The sequence below is a fragment of the Mya arenaria genome, chromosome 3 (genome assembly GCF_026914265.1).
Source record: "Mya arenaria isolate MELC-2E11 chromosome 3, ASM2691426v1".
In the NCBI taxonomy this organism is placed as follows: domain Eukaryota; kingdom Metazoa; phylum Mollusca; class Bivalvia; order Myida; family Myidae; genus Mya; species Mya arenaria.
In genome coordinates, this window is record NC_069124.1 from 76,635,757 (window position 1) to 76,655,896 (window position 20,140).

Below are 20,140 nucleotides of genomic sequence, written 5' to 3' on the forward strand. Positions count from 1 at the left end.
CCCGACTATAACCGGAAACATTTTTTTTCAAATGACGTCTCTTTTTGTAGAAAAGAGAAAAAGGGTACCAGTCTATCATCGATTGATGAACGCAATTGCCGAAAGGCAGTTCATTTAAGGAATGGAAGTTGAGGTGTAAATATTTAAACATAAAGTGAAACTCATCCTCTAATTAAATTTAATGACATATTTGACAATGACGCAAGTTTCTTTCTAGTCTAGTAATATCTGCCGGTATGATTGTATTCTTAAATTACGATCTACCAGTATGTATTTTTAATTTTGAGAAAAAATACGCTATTTTGTAATAGCAATTCCAAGATTTATTGACTTGATATTATCTAAATAAGATTCAAATTCAAATGAGGTTTTAAGTTCTCTATACGAAGTTAAAATACAATTTTTGTTGACATTTCTTTGCCATTGTTGTAATTTTTTTGCCTGTATGGCGTTGTTTACAAATACAAATAACATGAATCATAAAACCATATATTTTATAAAATATATCGTGTGAAAAGTTTCTTAATATTACTAAACCAGTTTGATTTAATATTATCAATATCTATAAGACTGATTGAATAACTATAGTTTGTTCCAAAAATCGGGAAATATAGTTCCTTAAAACAAGTCTCATCTGAGTTTCTCTGTTTAAAAATAAAGCATAATGTTTTCCCATTTAAATCAAATGTGTTTATGAGAACAGATGGATATACCGACGCTATTTTTAAACTTACTGGGATTAACGTGGTACTGTAGACAACCCTAGTAAATTTTTCATTGGGAAAAATGCGCATCGAAAGCGATGTGATACGCCAGTAAGATTCATTGCGTTGTACACAGCGATGTCAATTTTATGTAAGTTTTTGAAAGTTTTATTTTTTCTTGCAAATGTATCATCTGGTGTATAGTCCCTTTAATACAGTATTTTAAGATGCTTACGTATCTCTTTATATGTAACGGGTACCTACCCAATTCACCGTTCACCACAGTAAGAACTAATTCAAATGAGATTATGCATAATTTAACACAACGAGTTTAGTCTTAGCAATATTCCCTTTCTCGGAGAAGATATGGGCAGTAACGCTACGTGGAGTTTAGTAAGAGCTTTGACCGTTTGCAAATTATACGATGTGACAATTAGCTGGAGAAAGTGTGGCAGAGGTTTCTACAAAACAATCATCACACTTCATAAAAGAACAAAATCAGGAATTGGTTGATATTTTACGCCGATGGAGAGTACATGCCCCTATTTTAAACTGGCAGAAGTCTGTCGTGTTTGTGCACTTAAAACTGGAAATCGTAAGTTAACTAATGTGTCATCCATTATCCCGATCGTAAAAGTTAGGTTATCTTATGATAATGATAAAATCAGATACTGATACTGAACTGTCGTTTTAGAGTGTTTTTTGTTGGAAAAGATTGCAGGCTTTTTATAGCAATTTTGGGAAATAGTATTTGCATCTTAATTTAGCGAAAACCTTAAAAAATATTTGAAAAATATTAATGACTACGGTCACAAATCTGAATACTTTAGGTGGTTTTTATCAATCATCTTGGCGAGATTTATTGTAGTTTTGTATATAACATCTTTGGTTTATGTTTAAACATCTGTCAAAACTAAGTTTTACAATCTTATTAAGTTTATGTTGCAAATTTGTCATTTATTTTATTGACAGTTAATCTTCCTTATTTCATCGACAAATACCGATCACTTATAAAGCTTTGCTTACATTTGACAAAATTATGTTGAAACACATGAGTTGTTTAAATTTGAACTGAATTGACATCAAATTGAAAACAAAAAAAAATCAAAAACTTGATTGGTAATAAACTGCCAAAAGTCAACATTAAAATACATGTACTTGAAATTATGATTTAATAATCTTAAACTTAGCATTCTCATTCATCAGATGTTTCATAATGGTAAATCTAACCTTCAATCGCTTCAAAATGGAGTGCCAAACCATTACTAGGTCATTTTCCTGAAATCATCGCCGACCAGTCAAAATGCTAAGCATACTTTACTATTGATCACTGACCATCGATACGCTGTTTTGCCGTTAATTGATTTTTCATTAATTTTGTAAAGTTAATTTAGTACTCTGTTTTGATACGACTATGAGTTTTTTAGCAAAAATCTTTTTCCAGCAATTTACATTTCAGGGATGTGATTTGTCCGCGGGTTCGCGGAATTCCGCGGATCTAATGGCTCCAGGGACCCCCCCCCCCCCCAAAAAAAAACAACTTTTTTTTTAGCTGATTAAAAAAGATACTAGTGTGCTTTTGGTTGTTAGAGTTGATATCCAAGTTTGCTTCAAATTTAAAGTCAGAAGAACCCTCAGAAGAGCTTCTAAAAAATGGTTTCAGCCCTCCAGCTGCCAGGTCAATCACATCCCTGCATTTAAAACACAAGGCATTCAGTTACTTAATTTCATAATCATAAATGGACAGATATATTAATGAAGTATTAGTTTAATGCAAAAAAGTAAATCAATTATTTTATAAAGCTGCGAAACATAATATTATTCTTAAACAATCAATATAAGGTGCACATATTTCACAATATTGTATGTTTTATAACACAAGTACTAAGTTTTAAGGTCAATATGATTTCATTTTTAATGGAACTATAGTGAGGGAGGTGGGGGACAAAATAGTGCGAGTGTTCTTCAAGGGTGGAGGGTAGTATATTGGCATTGACACAATTAATTGTTCACACTTTCGTAGGATAATGAAATAGATATTTTGATATTTAAAACATCCAATCAAGTTCCATTTCTTTAAATACATATTTGATATGAAGCAGTTATTACGGAATATTCGCGAAATTAAATCATATCAAAAATATTTTCTAATGAAAATCCCTCAAATTTATCAAAACAATAAATGTGGTAATTATAAATAGATTCCTCTCAATGTCCTCTCGCGTGTCATAAACAATGGACCAATATTACATAATTCCCCCCCCCCCCCCCCGGCAGAGATGACACATAATTATGAAGGGGCCAAAAACCAATATCGCGCATTCCAATACACCAGTCCAATTAAATCTGGCTACTTATTAAATGGAAATGTACATTTGAAAATACGTGTAACAAACATTCAGTTTTCCCTGGATCTAAATTAATCAGATAATTTTTAAATTTATGTAGGATTAATTTCGAATGACAGATATTTATACCATATATGTGTATTGTCACTTCTTATACCTATATATCGCGGGTTTTCCAATAAACCTTAAAAAATCAACAACATGTAATTATCACATGAACATTTAAAAGTATCAAATGAACTGGCAACTTAAATGAACTTAGATTTAGATACTAAATATTTTTGACATTCTTAATTCAAATTTTTATTTTGAAAAAAAGTGTTAAAAACATGAAATCAATTATATTTTTTATTGTATTCATTCCAGTGGTTTATAGAGATATAGAATAGCAGTTTTCTCCTTTGAGTTCATTTATGCATTCGGATTTGTTCAGTTGTTATCGTAAACAATATGGCCAAAAGAATCAACAAAAAACTCTAAATTACTTCAAACATACACATGACATAAACATAATCAAGAAATACGAGTACAAGAATAAAACTACATTTACTGAACTGATTATCGAGAGTCAAACTAGAACTGATTCCCAACACTATTTATCAGCATATTTAAAAATTAAAATAAAAGAAAAGAAGTTTGTTTCAGTGTAAAATGGCGATAAATTTCACATCAGGAACATCAAAAGTAAATAATTAACATGTGGCTATGCTACTTGTGACATATTAAGCTTAAGGTGCTCACTAAGTGAAATATATAGCAAGTTTACAATGAAAAAAATGATAATAACATATATAAAAGTTAAGGTTTTGATGAAATAAAATTGTCAAAAGAGCAATAAGATCAAACAGTTTAACATGTTTAAAACAATGGCACTTTAGACTTGTTAAGTATATCAGCTCTGAAATACATGTACAAGTAAAAGCTATTGTATAATGTAACCTCTAAGCGAAGTGTTGGTTTTATTAGAAAGTGAGAAGCATGTTTGTAAGGATTGATTTGAGGAGACATCTGTTGCTGTGTAGGATGGTATTAGCATTTCATTGTCATTTCAGCTGTAATCTGATCCAGTATCCTGACATGTCCTGTCAGACGCACATGCCCTAGTAGATGCACAGGGGGTCTTTTCTGGAGTCTATTAGCTGATTCTGAGACTTGACCAATACTTTTAGCTTTGAAAAAAAATCAATATCCAAGTGTTCGGTGGATCATTTTATTTATTTATATAAAAGGGGGTGAACACCTCTGTTGATAGGTCAAAATTGATATTCAAATTGTTGGTAATTCTTTTGATCAAATAGTTGATTACCAAAAAGATTCTTTTTAAACTTGTAGTAAACTAGTATTATTCACTATAGCAATAGCTGGGGCCTTTTAACCCTTCTTTTTCTCAGCCCGTACTCGCCACGGACCCTGATTTTCTCCAAATTAGCGTCTAAATTTCCCCATGTTCTGAAAACGAATCCCAACAAAATCAAATTAATTCAATTCAACTGTGTTCATATAATATTTTGTAAACAATACGAAATTTGATCTGCAAAGATCGTATGACACGGTTGAATGATGTTATGCACCAACGGAGGATCGTATCGTAGGACTTGTAGCCTCTTTCTGGGATTTACCTTAACCAAAAATAACTATGGAAAAAAACAACAACTAGGGATTTATATAGTAAAATAATAAAATGAAAACAAACATGGATTCGGACTCTTCTATTGTACAACAATACAGAAAGTATGTCCTAAAATGCTATATTGCATGGTTTCATTTAAATGCACAAACGTTAAATCAAAAACCGGGGTAGTACATGTCATTCATATGTTAACGGCGAATTGAGCAATATTGCAGAGCTTAATTGGCAGCCAAGACAACAAAATTGGTGTGCCCGTTTTCTTAGACCCTTTACTGGCATGGTCATTTAAATATACCAAAAATATTAATATAATTAATAAGATATTTGATTTTAATGTCATTAGTCTTATAGCTTGTTATTATAAACTCTGTTATGAGACCCTAATTGACATACAGTACAGTATAGTGTAGTGTTATCAGGGCAAACAAACTTTATACATGTACATAACATCTCAGTTGCAGGCAAAAGGTTTATTTTTTCATTGATTCAACAAAAAACACTGAATATTCGAGTGTCGATTTTGACATTTGAATACCAAATGTTCGGTCAAATATTCGTTTGCATCCCTCCTTTTCATGAATCTATACATGATAGCAGATTTAAAGAAATTTGCTGAATGGTAGCAAATGGTTTATGTTGCAAATTATGTGCATTGTGTGTTTGATAGGATATTTACAGTATTAAATTGATATGTACCAATATATTGCCTGGCAACATTGTTTGGTATTTGGAGTTGTCAGAGGGTACATGTTATGCAGAGGACTGATCTCAGATCTCATCACATCTCTAAACATCTCATTACTTAAAACACATTTGAAACAGGGTGGTATCAAATAGATTTGCATTCAGTTTTCATTATGTGTACATGTAGAAAACAAATGTAGGTTGTTGTTCACTTAAAACAAACTGATCCAAGCGTATGATGTATATTCTGGTTGAGATCATTTTTGTTTACTGACCAGGCACACCACTTTCAAACAAACATGTCTGTCCTATACCGCTAAACAATGTATGCATAAGAAACCGAAGTAAAGCAATATCCTAACATGTAAGTACCGAGTATGTTTTGACTTTTCAACATGTCTAGTTCTTGACATTGTTTTCTTTTTTGATTATCAATATGATGGTATTATTCTGATACTGATGGTATATAAATATATTGAAAAGTTTTTCGTGTGTTTGTGTTTTGTCAGAGATAATTTTCAGTGATACTTTCTGAAATAAGTAATCATTGAAAAAAGTTTTTGATTAAAATTCACTTTTTATGCCCCCGAAGGTGGGCATATTAAAATCGCACCGTCCGTCCGTCCGTCCGACTCAATAACTCCGAATATTATGGACAGATTATAAAATAACTTGGCACATGTGTTCGGCATACCAAGACGACATGTCATGTGCCAGATCCGTGTCCCTACTTCTAAGGTCAAGGTCACACTTAGGTGTTTATTCCCAATGGAATGCTGCATATAAGGACATAAAGTATAGGTTGTTGTGTCCGGGCTGTAACTTTCCCTTGTATGGACAGGTTTTTAAATAACTTGCCACATGTGTTCGGCATACCAAGACGACGTGTCGCGTGCAAGAACCGTGTCCCTACCTCTAAGGTCAAGGTCACACTTAAGTGTTTATTCACAATGGAATGCTGCATATAAGGAAACAGAGTATTGGTTGTTATGTCCGGGCTGCAACTTTTTCTTGTATGGACAGATTTTAAAATTACTTGCCACATGTGTTCGACATACCAAGACGACGTGTCATGTGCATGACCCATGTCCCTACCTCTAAGGTGAAAGATACACTTTGTGTTTATTCACAATGGAATGCTGAATATAAGGACTTAAGAATGTAGGTTGTCAAGTATGGGTGGTATTTTTTTAATATATTTAAAATAACTTGCCATATGTATTTGTTTGATCTTTAACTTTTCATGTACTGACCTTGTTCATAGGTCAATGTTACATTCGGGGGCATTCGTCACATACTGTGACAGCTCTTGTTTTAGAGAACATTTTCAAAGGGGTTGCCTTTCATGCAATGGCAGCCATGGTGGCCTCATGCTAGCTTGTATTGAAAATTATAGTCTTGTTTTGTGGAATCAATGTGTAACTGTAAGCCAAATTTGGGACCATCTGGTGTCTAGCCTGTTAACATTCAAGGTTACCATTCATTAAGTAGCATGTGGTATATTTTAAAATTGTTGTATTTTATCTGCAAGCTAATTATTGCACGGAATCTTAACAAAAACATGAATTTTTATAACAGATTCATTAAAATTTTGTAGACCAATCACCTTTTTATAAAGTTATATTAACAGTAACAAAACAATAAACAAATCCTAATTGAAATCAATTGTTTATTCTATACTTGAAAGTCAATTATGTTAATTGATTAGTTTCCACTTCAGAAGTTTAATAGCAATATAAATGTTTATCACTTAAAAGTTTCAATTATGTGGTCTAAAAAACAACAAGCTGGTTGAACTGGCAATGACATATTAGAAAGCCTGATTGGTTCATTATACCCCCGACAGACGAAGTTTGAAGGGGGTATATTGGAGTCACCCTGTGCTCGGTAGGTCGGTCCGTACGTCCGTCGGTTTGTAGGTCGGTCCGTTGCAATTTCCTTGTCCGGAGCATAACTTAAAAACTACTGGATCGAAGTGGATTGAACTTCATACAATGATAGAGCATAATGAGAGGAAGTGTAGTGTACAATAACCATAACTCTATTCTTGCTTATTACTGAGTAATTGCTCTTTGTTACTTTTTTTGTCCGGAGTATAACTTGAAAAGTACTGGATGGAATTCATTGAAACTTCATACAATAGTCAGGGCTTTTTCTATAGTACCCACGGGTCCGACTATCGGACCCATTCCCAAAGCAAAATATAAGATATTTTTCCCAATCTTCAGAAAAAAATCCCAATCCCAAAAAAAAAAAAATTTTTTTTTTTTTTTTAGAAATTCTTTATACCTGTACTGGTTCATTTTCAACATTCTAATAAATTACGTGATGTGAAGTTTTTTTGGTACTTGAACTCAGAAATCATTGATTTTCATCACATTCAGAGATATGAAATATCTGTCATGATTTATTGAAATAGATATTTACACCCCAAGGATTGATATTTCAGCCATTGTGGGTCTTTTAAAGAGAAAATAAACTAATATTAAATCATTTCCTAATTCACAGGAGACTAGACAGCTTTTTCTTTTCACTGTAAAATTTCCCAATTTCCGCATTTTCACGACGCAAAATTTCCCAAAATGTCTAGGGTCTTTTTCCCAAAATGGGCAGAAAAAGCCCTGATAGTAAAGCACAATGAAAGGAAGGGCAGTGTTCAAGAACCATAACTCTACTTCAGCTTATTACTGAGTTATTGCCCTTTATTTGTTTCTATTGCTGTCAATTTTTTTCCCAGACATTAACTTGCAAACTATTAGATGGAATTTATTAAAACTTCATACAATGGTAAAGCACAATGAGAGGAAGTGCAGTGCACAAGAACCATAACTCTATTTCAGCTTATTACAGAGTTACTGCTCTTTGTTTCTTTTTTCTCATCCTGAGCATAACTTGAAAACTATTGGATGGAATTTAATAAAACTTCATACAGTGATAGATCATAATGAGAGGGAGTGCAGTGTACAGGAACCACAATTAAATTTCAGCCGATTACAGAGTTAGTGCCCTTTGTTACTTTTTCTTGTCCGGAGCATAACTTGAAAACTATTGGATGGAATTTAATAAAACTTCATACAGTGCTAGATCATACTGAGAGGGAGTGCAGTGTACATGAACCACAATTAAATTTCAGCCGATTACAGAGTTAGTGCCCTTTGTTACTTTTTCTTGTCCGGAGCATAACTTGAAAACTATTGGATGGAATTTAATAAAACTTCATACAGTGCTAGATCATACTGAGAGGGAGTGCAGTGTACATGAACTGCAATTCTATTTCAGCTAATTACAGAGTTACTTGCATTTGTTACTTTTTTCTTGTCCGGAGCATAACTTGAAAACTATTGGATGGAATTTAATAAATCTTCATACAGTGATTTTATTTAATTCCATCCAATAGTTTTCAAGTTATGCTGCGGACAAGAAAAAAGTAACAAATGCAAGTAACTCTGTAATTAGCTGAAATAGAATTGCAGTTCCTGTACACTGCACTCCCTCTCAGTATGATCTAGCACTGTATCATAATGAGAGGAAGTGTAGTGTTCAGGAACCGCAATTCTATTTCAGCCAATTACAGAGTTATTGCCCTTTGTTACTTTTTTTTTTGTCCGGAGCATGACTTGAAAACTACTGGATGGAATGTAATAAAACTTTATACAATGGTACAGCACAATGAGAAGGAGTTCAGTGTACATGAATCACTACACTTTTTTAGCAAATTACAGAGTCAAAGTTTTGTCCGGACAGTAACTTGAAAACTACTAGATGGAATAGCATAAAACTTCATACAATGATAAATCATAATGAGAGGCAGCGTTCGGGGGTATTAATCACCTTCAGTGACAGCTCTAGTTATTTCTAGAGCTATCGCTTATCATTTCTTTGAAACGACCAGGGAACTGTTATACAGAGCATCAAAGTTTAAGCTTTGATTGACAGTATAATACAAAACGCTAAATCGAACCTGCCTCCACATTCTTGTCGGTCAAAAGCTATTCATAGCTTATGTTAAACTGTTGATGATAGTACCCGACAATAAATAAATATTGACTTGACTTGACTTGACTTGTGATGAATATTATACAGATAATACATAACTTGCTCTTAAATTGCCCTTGTAAACTTACGTATAATTTCAATTACCTAAATGTCTTTGTTTTCACAAGGTGCCCGCAGGATATAAGTAACAACGGTAATGAATTTTAAATGAAAATGTTTTTATCAGGAAAATCCAATATGATTATGAACAGTTACCGTAAATCACCAATTAAAGGACCTGGGAGTGTGTCTTTTTAAGTACCCTGCGTGCTAAATAAGGCCTGTTTTCCCTTTTCATCACCTTTTTAAAATCTTCTTAATTTGAATGTTAGTCCTGTATATATAGTAAAACCTATGAAATATCGACTGCACTTGAAACACTTACCCATTACCTAGACAGAAGGCAAAGTCAAAAGCCTGCAAATGACCAATCATCATAGCCATGAACACCCCTGGTGTGTAAACATTACATAACCTGTGGCAAAAATGAGGAATGTTTGTTTCTTTGAACCAGTCATCGAAATTAGACTTTAGGATTAACATGCCTGAATTTTTATACTAGTGCTTGGCATCAATTTTTTAACAAGCCCTGCTATATAAAATTTTTATATCAGAATTTGAGCAAGTCTTAAAGACATTTTACAAGTGCAGGGCTTGCGGGCTTGTGTTAATTTTGACCACCTAATGGGTAGAAATTGTTGCAAATCTCGAGACAAAAAGCATAAATTTTATTAATAATCACTAAGAAACTGGTCCAAAACAGGTGAGTTTGAACATTAAATTTCTTTTAGATGCAATACAGACTCAAAAAATTTCCTTATTTTCTTAGATTGATGGCACATAAAACCAGTACAACTTTGAATACTAGTAGTTGATGCCCTTTTTGCCTAAGAATGCGTCACATGACCTACTGTATTATACTATGTCAGTGCCAGGATTTGAAAAGGGCAGGGTGGAGTTTTGAAAAGGGCAAGCTACATGAGTCGTGTAGGGGCGATTGGGGGTGGTTGTGGGAGTTGTCCACCCCTGTCACAAGGTTTTCTGTTGTTGTTTTTTTTTTTGGGGGGGGGGGGTCTCACCCTAGAATTTGTTTTGTTTTCATACTCAATTTAAATCATTTTCCATGATTTTCAGACTTGAACAAAGTGGGTCTTTTTCTCAAAATTTAGAAGGGTGTGTTTTAACTTTTAATATCAAAATTAAAATTTGTCTTATTGTCTGTGGTATAGTGTAATTGTACTTGACTGGAGTCATCTCTAGTGCAATGTGACATATTTCTCCTAAAAATCATGTAAAATGAAGAAAAACACAAAGACAGTTAAACATTTGAAGCAATCAAATAAATAAATACACAAAAAACAAATATGCAAGGGACGAATATTAATTTGGTACGTTCAGGATTGGGTACGAATGTTACATTCAGCCTGGCTGTTATTTAATTGTCTTTAGTAAAATAATGTTTAATATGCTGATGTTTTAGAATAAAATGACAATAAAAATCACTGCCCTTGCTTAAAAAGTCACTTATAAAACATAGAACATTGATAAAATAACTCCGAAATTCGGTCTGACAAAATGGCGGTTTCGGCGAATTTTGACAAGATCGTGGACATGATAGGTAAACACTATATAAAGCATCAACATATTTTTGTGGGTTACTAAGAAATTTTCATCATCAATATTTTAGAAATAAACTTTCAAAACATTTACTGAATAAGTGATGTATTTGATTGTGTTAGCGCCACTTTTCCTGTGTTTATAAATCGGCAGTGACCGTCTGCTTCAAATCAACACTGTTTAAAATGGCGAGTCTCGTCTGTACAACACAATAAACAGTTATTTTAAAATATTTAATTGTGCTTGACAACATTTTTCACCATCCCCTCACATTTTCTATAGCATTTTACGAACTTTCAGCATTGAATAAACGAGTTCTCAATGTATATTCTGATTGGCTGGTATTCAATAGCTCTGCCTCCTGCCGATGTTCCCTATTTGGCTTTTCCTAATTATCGGATTAAAAGATGACCGGTTATGAAAACACAGGTCGTCTGCTAACTACACAATACACAATTAGCTGTCATATGACTCGGTCAAGGCACATGGGAAGATGAAAGGGCAGTACGGCATATTTTAAGCAGTCGGCAATGGGGCAGCATGGTGACATATAACGTAATTTGTCTCAATTATGACACCGGCTGCCGATCTTTAATAATGATTTAAATAGTAAAAAAGGCACTAACGGGATATTTGGCGCTAATAGAGCATTTGTGAAAAGGGCACTACTCAAAAAAGGGGCAGGGTGGTAAGAAAAGGGGCACGGGCGCTGCGCCATTGAAAAACGGGCTAGCTGGAGCACTGTATGTATAGGACGCTAGCATAGATAAGATGCAGGCAAAAAAATTGGTGAAAAAAACAGAGTAAAAACCCTTAATATATAAGATAGTATGCAGCGGAAAAATGTCAAATTCGGAGCCAAAAAATTTAGGTTGGTAGAGTATTAATTACATATATAAAGGTAAAAACAATAAAAAAAATGAATATAAGGCATATTTCGATAACTGTCTTGTGTATTTCAATAGTAATCGTCGTATAACGGTAATTTAGCTTAGTTCGGTAAGCCCAATATCCGCCATATTTGTTTTGATGATTTATTTTTTGGGATCGTGAAAATGGCAAAGGTCATTATAAACCATGCTATATTAAATATTATAGCAAACTGATATGTACTTTGTTGTTAAATTTATACATTAGATACGCAAGAAAAGTAACAGTAGCACAGGTAATAATATGGTTATGGTTTTATTCCGTCACCCTGAAGACGCTTTTCTTCAATTCGCCTTCGTCGTCTTCTGACGGTGTATCGTAAAGAACAATGATATAAGTCTTATAGTATGCGTGAATGTTCTCAAAATGTCAACACCCTCAGATAAGTATTAAAACATGTGGTTAAGTGCGAACAAACAACCATACGGTATTACCATCGCAATAGTTTGTTCCATTGGTGTTTTTCTAATGACAGACAGCGAGTGTTTTTCAGACCTTCGCACATTTGAAAAGATTTGATAGTGACAATAATGCTACTTTGCGGTATGCACATTCCTTTATTATTATTTTAAAACAGTAACATACAACAAAATGTTTTGTAAAATATTGAAACGTTTAAATCGTGAACAACGTTTAATGGATATTTACCTCATATCCTGATTTCCCGTTGCCGTTATAACTCAATCCAGTAAAAGCGCTGACTCGCATCGAGTTTTTGTGAGTTGCGTCCCTTTTGTAAAAAAGTAAACACTCACGTTTGTTTTCAATTTATTTCTTAATAAATCATTTTAAAGTAAACATTCAATATATTTCTGTGTGTGTTAACTTGCGTGATTTTACCTACGCCAGTTGCACTCTTCGGTGGACACTGAGTATCGGTACTTTCCATTACCGCGTTCGTCTCCAGTGCAACATTTTCGGCCTGAAATAGACTTGTGAAAAACAGATAAAATCCGAATAGGATAGAAAGGACACAGGCAATTTTTTAGATGATAATCTTGGGTAAAAAAGTGCGTCCTATGCATAATATAATACGGTATTGATTATCATGTGACTTTTATCTTTTATGGGTTTACTGTATAATATTCATTGCATCAATTCAGCCTGAGCAGGTGCTCTATATTGGCACCTTCCGGGATGCTTATCATTGGAACAAATTACTTTTTTTATCCCCCGCCTATGAAATAGGGAGGGGGATATTGAAATGGCGTTGTCCGTCCGTCCTTCCGTCCGTCTGTCTTTCCTTCCGTCCGTCCTTCCTTCCGTCCGTCCGTCACCTGCGTTTTCTCAGTAACTAGCCGGTAGAATTTCATGAAACTTAAAATAAATATGAACCACTATACTGGAATGATGCCCGTCCAAAAAAAAAATTGATTGGTCAATTGTCCTTGGAGTTGTTGCTCTTGATTTTTTGAAAAATGCACATTCACAGCCACTTCTCAGTCACTAGCTGGCAGAATTTCATGAAACTTAAAATAAGTATGAATTACTATACTGGGATGATGCCTGTTCATTTATTTTTGGATTGGTCAATTGTACTTGGAGTTATTGCCCTTGATTTTTTGAAAACTCTCATTTACAGCCATTTCTCAGTAACTAGTTGGTAGAAATTCTTGAAACTTGAAATAAATATGAACCAACATACTGCGATGATGCCTGTTTATTTATATTTTGGATTGTGTAATTTCTATATGAGTTATTTGCCCTTGATTTATTAAAATATCCATGTTTGCAGCCTTTTCTATGCAACTAGCTGGTAGAATTTCATGACACTTGGAATAAATAAGAACCAACATACTGTGATGATGCCTGTCTATTTTTCTTTTGGATTGGTCAATATTCCTTAGAGTTATTGCCCTTGATTTATTAAAAAATCATTGTTTGCAGCCGTTTCTCAGTAACTACCTGCTAGAATTTAATGAAACTTGAATGTTATATGAACCAACATCCTGCAATGAACTTCTTCGGTGAATTTCTACGGCTACAATTTTATCTCAACTATTGAGTACTATTTTGCAATGATTGATGTTTCCGAGTATGCAGTTTCGGAAAAGACAGTTTTATTTAATCATCCCTCTGATTTATTTCGTTAAAAATTTTTATCATAAAGTAGTCCCGGTCGATATTTTATAATTTGGCTCGGAAAGGGATAAACCAATGTGCTTATCTTATTCTTTCTGAGATTTTTTTTAACCTTCAAGCACAAACAAGCCATCAAGCACAAACAAGCCATTGTTGGCGGGGGATATCTTTTCACTGAAAATGCTTGTTTAGAGTTAAGGTAAGCCTTGTTCATGTTACAGAATTGACAATGTAACAATGTCCGGAAGTTCTTACTCACGATTTAACTCTATCATGATTGTAGAAATTAGAAATTGTTAGGAAAAATGTTAGCTCAAACTATTTCTGTTTTTTTTTTTCATATTCAAGTGTTGAGTGATTGTTAATGAATACTATTTTGTAAACTTATACATAGCACAAAAAAAGTGAAAGAGATTGATTGTCTTGTGTTTGGAAAACAACAACAAACAAATATAAAAGAGACTAGACACCAAATGATACAATTGCAAGAAAAAGAAAATTGTCAAAAACTTACATAAAATTGATATAATTGTGTACAATGCATTTAATATTTTTTACTGATGTAAACACATCACTTACACACAATTATCTTTTGCGAACATTTCCAATTTACTGGGTGTGTCTGCCACGTAAATCCCAGGTAATTTGAAAATGTCAGTATATGTATTTTTACTAATTACGTGACTTTCTCATATACACATTATAATCTGGGAAACCATCATGCTGTATTTTTAAATGGGAAAACTTAGTTGAGATAGCAACAAATTATTATTTTTATCAAGTAAAATCATGTATTATCGAATCATGTATTATCGCCCTCATACTAATTTGTATTGACAATTCCAGGTTTGTATTGTGGAAACAAAGTATTGCTGATTTTGAAACTATCTCGTATCCAGTCCTGTAAAAGAACTCTGTACGCATTACTTCCTTTAGTAATCTTGATGCACCAGTCAATTGAAACCACAGCCCCTCCGAGTCCGGGGAATAGCGGGGACTTTGACTTTCGGTCCAGCCAACCCCGGGTATAATCTCCGCCCTGAGGGGACAAACTGGTGGTAAAATCCCTGCCAATTGCCCCCGCACCCCAGGGACCCTATGTAAGGCTGCTATATTTTGTGCGACTCAAAACCACCGCATTCACCCTTCACTGCGAGGCCACCTGGAAGGTAAAAATTGACTAGTGCATAACTGGTGGGGATGAAGCTGATATGGAAGCTGATGACAGGTGTTTCATCATAGATGACAGTTATTTCAGATAAAGGATGTTCATTGACACGTAATCAATCCTAGTTCTGTGTTTGTCTCTGTAGATTCGTTAAGACCGTTTCCGTTATTTTTCCAACTAGCAGCATGTGCGTCACCTAGCATTTCTGTGTGAATAATATATTGGTCAGACTTTATACCACAAAATCTCTCTAGCAATCAATGAAATCTCTGCTTAAATGCCACACATCCCTTGGGTTTCAAACTCCCCATGCATTGATTCCTGTAAGGAAATTCATGTTGCTGTGCCTGAATATTATATCTCAAATTTGTAACAGTCATGTTATAGTTTGCTCAAGTTTCTTAAATCTAAAAAAAGAGGGAGTGACAGTGTTAAATGTATGGAATGTGGATATTGTTTTTGGCTAAATCCATGAAAATTTATCGCATAAGAAATCTTGTCCATGTAGCTTGTCAGGGATAGAGTTGGTTGTTTTGTTTAAAAGGGAAAACTCTCAGACATTGTTGTCATTCTTTTCTTTTCTTTGGTATTCAACAGACGATCAGTTGTTAATTGTTTGTGTATGATAGGTAGGGATATGTTTTACCTTGTATGTTTGGAACTCTATCATACAAATAATGTAATTTGTGTCTGTTGCCGGCCAGTGACTGCGAATACTGAAGAAATTGTAGAATACAGTGGACATATTAAACATGGTATAAAGGTTTGGATGTTCCTGTTTACAGCTGTTTATGCTAGTCTTTATTGATGAACTTTTTCCCTGTCAGTATGTAAGTATAATAGTTGTAATCCGTTTGAACCAATGGGATGGCAGCATTTTTCAAAATAATCATCTTTTAAGTTCCATAATGATGGATGTTTTAGGTGCCATACTCATTGGTTGAATGGCTAATATATTGTCGTCTATAACAGTGGTGTAACAAAAATGTGGGTATTTGCCATGCAGTTCTACTCAATAGAAAACACAATATTTTAAAATGCACAATTCATATCATTTGGAAACTTGACTTTTAAACTATGTATAAATCACCACAATAGGTGAGTTTTGCAGATGACAATGCTGGTCCGTTAGTCAAGGAGCACAAGTGTACCGGTACATCTATTTGTGCCTGATTTCTAATAATGAAACAATAAAAATTGTATTGTTAGTCCACTTCTGGGTCATTTACTGTTTAAAATTAATGGTCAATATCTTTTCATGATGACAAAAATTCCACTCGGACTGTCATGCATGAAAGATAAGACCTTTGAAGATTTTATTCAAAAATAAAAGGACCAACAACACAAATTTTAACTAGTTCAAGTATATTTGAGTCCAAAACTTGATTTAATGACATCTTACAACAGTGCTCCAGCCAGGATTTGAAAAGGGCAGGGTGGAGTTTTGAAAAGGGCAAGCTACATGAGTCGTGTAGGGGTGATTGGGGGTGGTTGTGGTAGGGGTCCACCCCTGTTACAAGTTGTTTTTTTTCTGGGGGGGGGGGGGGGTGTCTCACCCTAGAATTTGTTTTGTTTTCATACTCATTTTAAATCATTTTCCATGATTTTCAGACTTGAACAAAATGGGGCTTTTTCTCAAAATTTAGAAGGGTGTGTTTTAATATCAAAATTAAAATTTGTCTTATTGTCTGTGGTGTAGTGTGATTGTACTTGACTGGAGTCTTCTTTAGTGCAATGTCACATATTTCTCCTAAAAATCATGTAAAATGAAGAAAAAAACAAAGGCAGTTAAACATTTGAAGCAATCAAATAAATAAATACACAAAAAAAAAAATATGTAAGGGACGAATCTTAATTTGGTACGTTCAGGATTGGGTACGAATGTTACATTCAGCCTGGCTGTTATTTAATTGTCTTTGGTGAAATAATGTTTAATATGCTCATGTTTTAGAATAAAATGACAATTAAAATCACTGCTCTCTCTTAAAAAGTCACTTATAAAACATAAAACATTGATAAAATAACTCCTAAATTCGGTCTGACAAAATGGCGGTTTCGGCGAATTTTGACAAGATCGTGGACATGATAGGTAAACACTAGATAAAGCATCAACATATTTTTGTGGGTTACAAAAATTTTTTCATCATCAATATTTTACAAATAAACTTTCAAAACATTTACTGAATAAGTGATGTATTTGATTGTGTTAGCGCCACTTTTCCTGTGTTTATAAATCGGCAGTGACCGTCTGCTTCAAATCAACACTGTTTAAAATGGCGAGTTTCGTCTGTACAATACAATAAACAATTATTTAAAAATATTTAATTGTGCTTGACAACATTTTTCACCATCCCCTCACATTTTCTATCGCATTTTACGAACTTTCATCATTGAATAAACGAGTTCTCAATGTATATTCTGATTGGCTGGTTTTCAATAGCTCCGCCTCCTGCCGATATTCCCTATTTGGCTTTTCCTAATAATCGGATTAAAAGATGACCGGTTATGAAAACACATGTCGTCTGCTCACTACACAAATACACAATTAGCTGTCATATGACTTGGACAAGGCACATGGGAAGATGAAAGGGCAGTACGGCATATTTTAAGCAGTCGGCAATGGGGCAGCATGGTGACACCTAGCGGGAACATTATTATCATAAATATTACGTAATTTGTCTCAATTATGACGGCGGCTGCCGATCTTTAATAATGATTTCAATAGTAAAAAGGGCACTAACCGGATAATTAGCGCTAATAGAGCATTTGTGAAAAGGGCAGTACTCAAAAAAGGGGCAGGGCGGTAAGAAAAGGGGCACGGGCGCTGCGCCATTGAAAAACGGGCTAGCTTGAGCACTGTTACAAATTGCATACAATTCCTAATAGTCAACAATTTTTTTGCCAATGTAATCAGAAAGATACATATTTTAAGGATAAAGCCATGAGCTTGCATGCTGGCCTTTTCCTTCGAAGAATGGTTCCTGTATATGTTGTGATATAGATTTGGGCGTTCCCATCGCCATTTTGCACCTCAGAGCACAGTGGCAGTTGTATTTTAAATCTGGGTCACTTTGGCAATTCAATTCAAAAGTGTACACTATTAGGATGGGTGGATTGGGAGGGTGGGGTGCTTGTATATTTGTCTATGTCATGTCAGTAATGGTAATTGGTAATTAAATCTGTGGCAAATATATCATTTTTATTCAGGATCAGCAGCTGCTGCTACCTGGTCTTTCTGATAATACACAACTTGTTTATTTTTGTTATCACTGCTTAATATTGGCTATGTCTGGTTAATATATCTCATGGCCTGTATAGTATGGCCTAATACGCAGTAGTAGATATGCAAACTGAACTATTATTTCATACTTTAAAAAATGTTTGTATTAAATGTTACATAATATAACGAAAAAAACAACTAATAAAACTGGATGAAAACAGGCGTGAATAATTTTTCTGCTGTGACATCCGATAGCATAGATTTTAGGGATATGCCAGATTGTTGGAAATTCAGGATTTTTTCTTCCAAGGGTGAGGGAGGTGAACCAATTTGGTTGACCAGTTTTCATGTGATATTATGAATTTTTACACAGCATATATCTGTGCTGATTGTCAACATTATTATGTCTTACACTTTGTTTAGAATATTTGTGCCAGTGTGAAATAAACACTTGGTGCATGAGGATCAAAGGCTTTTATGTGATGGAAATATCCATGTGCCATATATAAAGTCGTCCTTCTTGTATGAGGAAATCAACAAAATACTATGGATCTCTTATCTGGTCTGTTGACTTCATTATTAAACAGGACCACAGCCACACATATTTCAGTGATGAGAGCATTTATAGTTAATAAGTAATGGACCATAGCCGCACAAATATAGGTAATGGGAGTAGTAGGAAACAACCAGGCACACATAGTGATATTTTACGGCCACTTGCATGACTTGCAATAGTGCTAAAGACTGTAATTGGGAGCAAAGATGTAATTTATTGGAGACACATGGGTGGATGAAAATTTGATTATTGAATTAAAAAGGGAACTTGAAAAGCAAAAAGAATAAACTTGAAAAAAATATCCATTTTTATGTGTTTTGATGGGACCAGAATACACCATTTACTGTTTCATTTACCTTAAAGTGTCCACAATGCAGAAAGGGGTCGTCGCGTGCTAGTCCCTTCCTGCATCTATCCTAGCATTGTCGGTGTCTGAATGTATTCCTGGTGAAAGCTCTGTAGTTATATTGGTAAGATAGTGTGAGTTGATCACATGTTTAGGCTGGTAAAGAGCATGTCATTGAATTATGATGAAGTTGAAAGTCATTGCACTTCTCTGGTGCTTCCTCTTATAACTACCGTATTAGGTTGATGGTATCACAGTTTTACACTGCTCTTTTAGGACATAACTTTAAATCAATGGAAACCTGCCTAAAAAGCAGTTGCCAAGGTTAAGAAAACTATTTTTTTTATAAATTCCATATTGACGGACTTGTTTATAAATTCATGTACAGTCTTGCACCAACTGGTTTTGACTAGGAGTGTTTATAAGGTGTAGATATTATTGTTGAGGAAGTCTTTCAGTTAGTACTCAAGTCGCTATGGTATATTTATAGGGCATTGTAACAGTTTCAGGGTAAGCTTAAATTGTTTTTGGCACGTGTTCATCTTGGAGTAATTGTCATCTTGTGGAAAATCTTATTATTGGATCCTTTGGGGTGAGTTTCTTTTGTCTGTGCACGTAACCTGAGGGTATTTTTTTATGATTATTTTCTTAGCACCATTTTGAAACTTTAGACATAAATACAAATGAAATAATCAATGACCAAAAGAATGAGTTTTAATTACTTTCAAACTTCTTCCTTTAAATGGATCGTCATCACTTTCTTGACATTATTATAATAAGTTAATTTTTAGCTCGACTATTCGAAGAATAGGTGGGCTAT

General features: G+C 34.1%; 1 protein-coding gene across 4 annotated transcripts in view; it reads left to right on the plus strand.

Moving 5' to 3' along the window:
* The first annotated feature begins 1,161 nt into the window (after positions 1 to 1,161).
* The window catches only part of LOC128226929 (transient receptor potential cation channel subfamily M member 3-like), a 108,355-nt gene continuing 89,376 nt past the window's right edge, over positions 1,162 to 20,140 (plus strand). For 2 of the 4 annotated variants that reach the window (XM_052937044.1, XM_052937046.1), the window contains exon 1: positions 1,162 to 1,299. The gene's annotated coding sequence lies outside the window, so the exon portion shown is untranslated. Of the gene's footprint in view, positions 1,300 to 19,798; positions 19,913 to 20,140 lie in introns of those variants that run through there. The other 2 variants (XM_052937045.1, XM_052937047.1) reach the window with 1 other exon arrangement.